The 9,968-nt window shown below is 41.3% G+C and overlaps 1 protein-coding gene across 1 annotated transcript in view; it reads left to right on the top strand.

The window, feature by feature from the left end:
- Window positions 1-9,968, top strand: part of LOC117950913 (inactive N-acetylated-alpha-linked acidic dipeptidase-like protein 2) — a 498,171-nt gene that overhangs the window by 151,992 nt on the left and 336,211 nt on the right. The window lies entirely within an intron of this gene.

Genomic DNA, 9,968 nt, shown 5'->3' with positions numbered 1-9,968 from the left:
TATACTGAGTTACTTGCGTATGCCACTGGCTGGGACAGTAAAACACAAGCTCCTTACACTGTGGCCGTTTTTGAAATTGCCTACTGCATACTGCAGACGACTGCGATATGGTCTTACAGAGGAAGACTGACAGCATCAATATACATGTTATTATTTATTTACAAGACTGTCAGAGGGAGATGGGAATCTTTCTGCCCTGTCAGACGCTGCTCTCCCTCTCCTCTGCCGGCTCCGTGGCCGGTGTGTGTGAGTGACAGCCCGGTCAGCGAGCTTGTTACGTTGCGCCCGCAATCTCTTTATAACTCAGCCACAGGTTCCAGTTAATCTTATAATGGATTTGTACGTTGAGTTATTTACACAAACGATCAGTCTGATCTCTTGTCTGTGAGTCTCCTGATAGAGCTCCAGCCAGCTCACAGCGGGGTCTGTGAAGGTGGACAGCCCGGGCAGCAAGCCAGCAACCCCGGCAGGCACCGGCCGGCTGTCACGTCAGACTGTGGAGCTTCTGAACTTCGGACTTAATTTGAGATTAGCCATCAATTTTTGTAAAACGGCCCACATATGAGCTCTAGATAGTTGATTTTACGTACAAAGTTTTACGGCCACAACAGCAATCCATGGTTGTTGTCATTGTTGCAGCAACACACACATAACTTGTGTCAGCTGTGATACAAGTCAATGTTTCAGAGCTCCATGCCTGCTACTGTTAGCTAGCAGGCTCTTGTAGAATACTTTTAGCTATGAAAATACCTTTAGCTTAAACACTAAGACACTCCGGTGGCGCAGCATCAGGGGACAATTTGGGATTCAGTGTCTTGACCAAGGACATTTTGACATGGGACTACAGGGCCAGGGATCGAACCACCAACCTTCCAATTGACAGGCAACCACGCTACCATTGAGCCTAAGTATATAATACTATAAAAGACTAGGGTTTTATGTGAACGATACAGCGAGGGGGTAACGTTAAGGAGGAGTTAGCATGCTAATGTTAGCCAACCAACACTGGCAGCCTGGCTTACCGGTTCCACCGTGCTTTTATGCTGCATCGGTTACAGAGATTGAGCCAAACAGCGGGCTGGGTCCAACGTTAGCGGTTTACTGACCCACTGCCGGCGGGTCTAACGTTAGCAGTCCGCTGACCCGTTGCCGACTACTGTCTTACTGTCCTTCCTCGCTCCCTGAAACGCCGAGAACATATCCCGAGCTGTGTCGGGCGGCTCTCGGCTAAGACAACTAAGAACAATTGCAATTTTTTGTTTACCAATCAAATGACAAATGGTGTGTGTGCGTGTGAGCTTGGGTTTATTTGCTGGCTAAACCTAATGTGTGTATTTGTGTGGCGTGTTACTGACTGATAGCCATGCCCCTTTCAGCTCAGTGTGTGATGCCCTGGGAGTCCCAGCAATAAACACACAGTCATCCTTCTGCCATGAATCTCTGCCAGCTGCCTCATCTACTGCTCTCCACCCAGCGTCACACAAACACACTGTTAGGGTGCAGCACATTTCAACAGCAGCCATGATACTGTAGTGCTCTAACAATTCATCTAAAGCCCCCCCAAAGGCCATGGTTATGACTCAAGAATAAAACATAGTGTTGTATTGTTGTAACAAGTAAAAACAAGCTTAGAGATAATTCTACTGTATTTTGCCAGTTATGTGAAATCCAAAAAGTCATTGATATTATGTATGTTGCCAGTTGTGTAAATCCCAAGAAGCCATTGAGATTACTTTAAAGTAAAGGCAGTTATTAGTAATGAAAAAACATTAGCCGGAAAACCCATTTAAAGGTGCTTTAAATGACACTCAGAACATCAATATAATAGTAAACCCATAATAGCCATGTAAAGATAAAGTGGCATAATTGCATCCTGACTGAGCAGAGAATAAATCACACTCTCTCTGCATGCGTTTTAATCTTGGGCTTCTTGGTTTTGGTAAGCAGTCTGGCCGCACGTGCATGTGAGTCCTCTACCTTTGAAACTTTCTCCCCGTCCCTTTGGGGACATTTCCCCATCGCTCCATTGTTCCAACCTCTCGATAACCGCCAAAATTCCCTCTGGTACTACAGCCCACTAGTCCTGCGTCTCTTTGTTTTGAAAAAAGAAACCCTCTGCTCCGACATCCCACTGTTGTGATCATGTGGGCTTATTTATATAGGTTAAGATAGCCGATTGGTTGGGGTTAGGCATTTGACCTTGAGTGGTTAAGGTTAGGATAGCCGATATTTTAGGATAGCGGATAGGGTTATGTTACAGGGAATTTGACATCCATTTAACACTAGAAGTGCCGGGATTCCATAACTACTAGAACTGCCGTGAGCGGTCATTTTGACCGCCAGATTCCAAACTCTATAATCTGTCATGATAAATACCTAATTGCAATATTAATGCAGGTATTGTGTTAGGATACCTTTAGAAAAACGAAATAACACCAAAATGTACAATTTAACGAGTTTAATTATACACTTGAGTTGCCCAGGTGTTTCAATTATTCATATCGGCATAGTAAAACGTAATTATTTCATTCGCATCTGAAAAATATGGTATGTAAATTCATTCAACATAACTTAAAACATGCAAATAACACCTAAAAGTATCTTCTTTGAACATTTATAACCTAACCTAACCTGTCACTGCCTCCGTGTTGGTTTCTGCTGTGGTGCGCAGCGCTGCTCGGACCGTGCTCCGCTCCCTTTTCTCCTCTCTAAACTCGTGTCTCAGCTCCTCTGCTAGTTGCTGCCTGAACTTCCTCCGGACAATTTTACTGCTGGTGCACTCCTTGGAGAGGAGGATGTGTGCAATTCCAGACAGTTTGAGGATGTATAAAGTTGTATAAACACGTAGGCAGCCACCGGCCATCTAGCTCCGTGTACCGCTCCTTCCACAGAGCGAGCGCCCGGCGGCTGTTCAGAACGGAGTCCATTCACACCGTATTCACGGTGGTAGCTAGCGTTACCGACTCTGGCCTTACCTTCTGCCCATCGGTAATGCCCACAGTAGTTACTCAATACCGCTTATGACGTTTCTTTGGCAGAGACGCTGATAGTAACTAAGCAACCAATATGCATCTTCAAGCGCGCGAAAGATTAAAAACAATACCGCGAAAATCCGAGCGGTCAATATGACCGTGTATGGCCGTAATAGGTAAAAGTAATTTTATTTTCTTTGCCTTGTGTGTAATGTATATAAAAACTATTTTGAATTAAAATATAGAGCCTTTTAGGAAAAGTCAGGAACCAGCAGGATTGTATTTTTTAACCAGCAAAGTTATTACATATGTAAATTTCAAAACGGTCATAATGACCGTCATGGCAGTCCTAGTGTTAAAATGAAACCAACACATAAAGAGCAATTTTTCCACCAAAGTTTCTCAGCGTGCACTCTAGTAACATGTGTGTGGACCAGGTAGCTTGCATAAATAATCGTTGTCATTTGCAAGGCTACTTTTACTGTTATACTTGTAGTAAGTTTCAAACCCTGTACTTTGTCACTTTTAATTGAGTAAAGAAGTTATATCAGTAGCCTACTTAGACTTTTACCAGAGTATTTTGTACTTCTACTTGAATATGGGAAGTGAGTACTTTTGCCATCTCTGGTGATAATGGTCACAAACAATAAAGTTAGCACCACACACCAACATTTTCTCTCGCTTTCTTCCTAACTATGTTCTACACCCTGCTGGAGATAAATTAAGGGAAAACAGCTGTTGGTTGATCTGGCTGCTGCTGCAAGAAATCACACGCCAGTCACAGCGCATCGCAAGAACCTTTGCAGCAACAAACAAAAAGTCCCTTCCTAGTGCAACATGGTACGGGAGCTGAGGCGAGGCAGCCAGCGTACGTCCCGAAAACTGAATTTTAAACAGCGGACATCTGCAACAAGTCTATATGTCCTGCAGTGCACTGTGGCCGGCATGTGGCAGTGCAGCTTCTCTGAAGTAGCCGCAGGGTCGCCAGTGACCTGGTGGATGTTACCAGGCGTGCAACAGCAAATTCTGCATGGTAAATCCAGATAATCTGTCCTATCAGAGATCCATCAGAAAGCACATCAAAAACAAAAAGTGTCAGTGGCTACGAAGCAATCCTGGAAGAGGAACATCGTTTGAAATAGACTCGAGTGGTACTGACGCCATATTTAGCAAAAAGTATAAAAACTCAAAAGTTTCCATAAATATACATGTAGCAACTCCAAGGATCCCCTTCTGTGAAGAGTCTGTCCGCCCATCACCACCCCTCAACCTCTAAAACAAGTAACAGCTGCAGCAGGAGGAGACGGTAAAAAGGAGTAAATGAGGGAGAGAAAGTCAGTGTGTTGTGCTAATTCTTGTCTCTTTTATGGTCTCATAATGGGTAGATTAACCAAAGTTGGTGTCATTATTGCTGTTTTTTAAAGCTACTGTACTTGTCATGTTTAACAGGACCTGCTGAACTGGGTTGGAAACTGAATACCAATCAAACTGGCAATTGTATTGTGGTTATCTTATTATGTTAAAAATATTAATTAAACTCACTTAGGCACAATCTAATTTAATATGCTGTAACCCCCGGACATTTCATCATCCAAAGTCGGCATGGCACAGTTCACAAAACCCACGGTTTGGTTCGGATCACGGTTATCGGTTCTGTAGGGTTTGTATTTTTTAACTTTTAGTCTTTAACACTACAGAAATATACTTCAGAATGTGATATATAACTTTATTTCCCAAAATGTAGAATGCAATATTTAAAAAAAGTTCCTATCATGCAGAAATTAAATTTGTCTAACTTTAAGCACCTTATGTAGACCATTTCTGAGGACAGTTAGGTATGATTTAGATACAGCTAGAGGGAAGACATTGATTTCAACAAGCTGGCAGCACTATCTTACTGGCAGCACGGTGGCTCAGTGGTTAGCACTTCTGAGTTACATCACTGGTCGGGGCAGGGCCTTTCTGTGTGGAGTTTGCGTGTGTTTCCTTTTTTATGTGCCTTTTTAGCACACAAAGATTGAAATATTACAGAATATAAATTGAAATAACTTGCCTTTATCAAAGTGCCAACTTCAGTGTAGCTCTTAAAAAAAATGTATCCGTTAAAAGAAGAAGAGTGGAACTGTTAAAGCTTTGTCTTTTAAACATAAAAATGTAAGTTCTATAGAAATTAAAAGGATACCTGTTTTGGGGAGAATACTCTAGGCGGAGTTTTCCTAGTAACCTTACCAAAAAGGCTCATGATGCTGCAAATGTTGGTACAATATGAAAATGGCTGGTGGATTTAAGAAAAACTATGATAATTTATTGAATCAAATTTGACCATTTCTGTCAGTGGCTTGTTGATCGTTACATTGTTAGTTTCTTATCCTGGACTAGGACACACTAATACTGTTTGATAAAGGACACATTGGATTTTAAGTTATCATTAAACTTAGAATAACAAGCGTATCTGTCCTCAATTTAGTTCATTGTGTAGGCCTCATCTCTGTTTTTTGCTCCATCCACCGTGTGCATGTTTGTGTGTCGGCACACATGTCAGTCATGGGGAGAACTGAGCAGTAGCTCCGCCCGCTGCAGAGAGCCGACAGGATTGAAACAGCAGAGTGAAAAAATCCTACAGTACATTGATGTTAAAATGTATACAGGTTGGCAGGACGGTCTGACATGTTTTGCACCGTCTTTCCCTGTACATTTTGTTGGTAACTTGTCCTCACCTCTACTTTCACGCAAAAGGGAAATGCACTGTCTGACGTCACATTCGGGTACCAGGCTACGTTACGCATGCTTTGAACCTTGCAACGCACACACGTTCCAAACTGAGACAAGCAAAACCAACAGTGAGGATGTTTTTTCATGAACCGTGCCACCCCTTGTCCAAAGTGAAATTGATGATCAGTAAGCGCTCACAAATACCAAGTATGAAATGAAAAGGAGTTGCTCTAAAGTAGTGATGGGGTAATGGCAAATGTGTATTTTGACTACTTTTGACTAGAACCTTTCTGGAACTGCCATTCATTTGCAAATATGTAGGTAGTTCATTGAAGCTGAACACAAAGCCTAAAAGCACAGAGCAACCAATGTAACTTTTTAAAGCCTGTAGCAAAAAAAGAATATACACTGTTTGGGCCTTGCCAAATAAAAAACTCTTATAATAGTTTGCAAAAAGTTCATTTGCCCTTAAACTGATAAACAAATCCACATTAAAGTGTTTAAATTAAACGTGGAAAATATTTACAAAAGAAAACCATCTTAGCAAGGTCTCTGTGTGCTAGTTCTGTAGAGTAAGAACAGGTGGCTACAGCTGGAGGAATCTTGATTCTGCCGTGTTTTTTGAAAGATAGAAAGTGGGCTGAATGTCTTTAAATTACCAATGTGATTACTTATTTCAGCTTACGGGCCTTGCATCCCTACGCAGATGTTTTTAATTTCCAGTTTTCTGCTCAGGTTGAGCTGGGTGAAACTATGCTGGGAGTTAAATGAGGTAGATCAAATGGACCATTACAAATCATAAAGGTGTAATTTGTACCACGTAAACAGGTGCAAAAGCTGAGAACAAGCGGCCTATTAAGCACAGTCTGCACAGTCCTAAATAAAGATATCTAAAATGACAAACACCTGTGTTAGAATTAGAACCCAAACAGCGTGATGCAGGACCCCGACACAAAGCGGGGGGGGATCTTGAACCAGCATGAGGGGGTTCAATTTGCAATAATTGTTCCCTTTACATTACCCTGCTTCTTACACGGCTGCTACTGATGTTACAAGTTTGTTTACATCCACAAGGTTCCACTTTTCGGGAATATAGAATGCTGTCGGAAATTCTTCCGGATATCCCTTTTTCTGGCCAAATATTCATTACCTTTTGCTTTCTTTGTGTTGGAATTCTAAACTCCGGTGGATTTCTGTGGACTATGGCAACTGCTCCTCAGATCTCTGCAGGGTAAATCCAGACAGCTTTCTTGACTATCTATCCAATTGCAGTTTTCTATTGCACATCTAAAACAACCTTTGAACGTACACGTTCCACCAAAACAAGTTCCTTCCCGAGGCTTTTTTGCAACAGCACAGTTGATCTGGCTGGTGCCTAGCACCACCCATGAGGATTGTTCATGTTTTTCTTCCATCCCGAAATGCTGTGTGGACTAGCCACACACTGTGGAGGAAAGTCTAGCAAAATGAGACTTATGGCAGGTTAACTTTATGGCCCTGCGGTGGAAGCTAGGTCACCCCGTTGCGTGAGCTAACCAAGGAGCTAAAAACGCTCTTTTTGCATTGTGGCCACCTTTCCTTCACCCTCTTTCCCCTCCTTTTATGTTCCACTGATCAGCGGTATATGCTCTGTGTAACCACACAAAATGATTTAGAAATTCTCCGCCAGTCTATTACAAAAACTCTTTCCATGGCAACAGTGTGTTATACTTAACTATGGTCTGTTAGACAGCAGAATGCTGTCATTGACCGATTACGTGAGTATTTAACCAGGCTGTGTAATAATAGTTCTGTCGCAACAGGGCACCTGGTCAGTATCTGGCTGTATAACAAAGGTTATGATATTATAACCCCATTTGTTTAAGCCCAAACGGTGCCCTCTTGCTGCATTTATGCAGTGCCGGAATATCCGGACTATTGAGTGTCTGACTGGGAAAATTCACTCTGCTTTTACATTATGAGATGCCTTTCTAGTTAAGCATTCATTTGGTCATAAATCAAAGTGGACTACGTTAAATTTTGATGTTATGATGGTGCCATAGCAAAATTCAATTGCTCACCAAGGTGATGAGAGTTCACCTTGTGGGAAACACAAATCCCTGTATCAAATTTCATGCCAATCCTGCAAATAGATATTTCATTGTAAAACCAAAATTCCAACCTGCTGGTGATGCCAGATAAAAGTTCAGGGGTTCAAAGTCATGGATTTATTTCCCAGGGACCATTAATATTTGTACAAAATGTTACAGCAATCCATCCAACAAGATGTAAAGTTGTAGGCATGTACAGTCAGAGGTTAACTGCCCATCTACGTCTGTTTTCAATGCCAGATGTCATTGTCACGTTGTAACAAAAGTTGTGCATTATGATATTTATCCCTGTGGGAATGTGAAGTTAGAACTGAACTTGTAGTTGCAGTCATGGAGGATGTGTGCTTTTTGAATGTTCCTTTTTAGGATTGTTCTCTCAACCCCTTTTCTTTCCCCTTTTAGTTCATAATTAGTAGTACTTGGGTCAACTACAATAACATTTCTAGAGGTGTTTGCAGACCTGATGCTAACATGTGACTCTGAATGATTACACTGGTGTTTACATTGGTGTTCCGTCAATTACTCCGGTGTCAGAGGTTTATTTAAGCCAAAGCTGCAGCTCTGTCACTCTCCCTAGGTGTTTCTGTCAAGTAAATACAACAAGCAAATTCATTTTTGAAACGTCACAAAAAAGAAATGTGAACTAGGCGCGTTTCCATCAACCGGTTTGGAGCAAATAAACTCCGCTACGGCGTAGTTCTGTGTGATAGTAGCTCAATCCAGAGTAAAATAAATGGAGGTTGCTAACTGGAAACTAAAAGAAATGCCCTCTAATGCAATCTACAAGAAAATAAAAAAAGAAGGGACAGCTAATCAGTTTGCTGAAACATATTCACTTAAAGTGTTTCTATACCCCATTTAGCAAATCAACTCTTTTTCGACAAAGACAAAAAACACCTCCCAAGAGCTTAAAACGTTTATGCACAAATCAGGTAATTTAATCGAAGTCTTGCATTTTAACAAGTTTTTTATTGCAATACTACAAAATGTGCAAGAAGTAAGGGAATGGAAACTTCTGGCTGACTCCCCATTCTGCCCCTGCTCCTGTGGCTTTTGGTTTCCTTCTGTTCTGGTTCAACCATGCACATGTACAGTATATATATACATACTCTCTATAAGCACCAGGATTTCCATACCTCTTACTTTAATGACTTTAGTGAACTCTTTAAATTTGGCATAATTTGTTTAATTAAGTTTGTGTTCGTTAACCTTTACAATGGCGTTTCTCCCTTCTTGTTGTGGCCACTTGAGCGAGGTCATTACAGTATATCTGAGTTAAAAATCTCTCAGCTCTCAATGTGTGTGATATTTACCAGCTTAGCAGAAGCCGAGCAGAGATTGATAGCTTGTGTTTGTGTAGTATGAACACGAGCTACAAAGAAACAGCATAACATCTTGCTTTTTAAAGATTAAAGAGCTGCATTGCTATCAGTCTCTCAAAAGCCTGCAGCCAGAATGACTTCAAAAAGCATTTGCATATTGGTGCATGCATGCACATGTGCACAGGTTTCATCATAATCAATGTCAATGTTTTTCATGACCTCAGGGTGACGCATTAACTTCAAACAGAGCCAGGTGAGCAGTGACTGCAGTGCATCAGTGGGAGGCACCGTTGAGGGGTTAAGTGTTACATTGGATAAGAGTGTGTAAGCCGCAGCAGAAACATACTCCTCAGGGCTAAACCCATACATTACATTCATGTTACAAAAAACATCTAGCCCACACACACACTCACACACACACACTTTCTTCACATTTTATCATTTAGAACAACTTTTTTAAGGATGTGATTTCTGTTTCATCATGTGTATCTGTCAACTTCTCCTGGCTGTCAGAGTGAATGAATCTGTTAATGAACAGATTTAGAGGGGTAAAAAGATGGGCACACTTGATAGGTTCAAAAGTGATTACACCAAAGTGGAAGCAAATGCAGTTATTTCCAAATTCATTTAGATTAAGTCAGAATATAGCATGAGTAATAGCTTCCAAAAGGAGTTTTACGCCATTGTGTGTGTAGATGTCAGGAGCTGTATACATCAAAGAGTATCTATCTATCTATCTATCAAACTAGAGTATCTGTTTTTAACATGACTGTGTGAGTGATAGAAGCCTTCCAAAATTGGCTACATATCATGCTTTATTGGGCAAAAAATACGCAACTCTATGTAAAATCAGACATTCAGGGCCTAATACA

This window comes from Etheostoma cragini, chromosome 9, assembly GCF_013103735.1.
Source record: "Etheostoma cragini isolate CJK2018 chromosome 9, CSU_Ecrag_1.0, whole genome shotgun sequence".
Taxonomy (NCBI): domain Eukaryota; kingdom Metazoa; phylum Chordata; class Actinopteri; order Perciformes; family Percidae; genus Etheostoma; species Etheostoma cragini.
The sequence above is the reverse complement of the archived record's forward strand: the minus strand, read 5'-3'. Positions and strand labels throughout refer to the sequence as shown.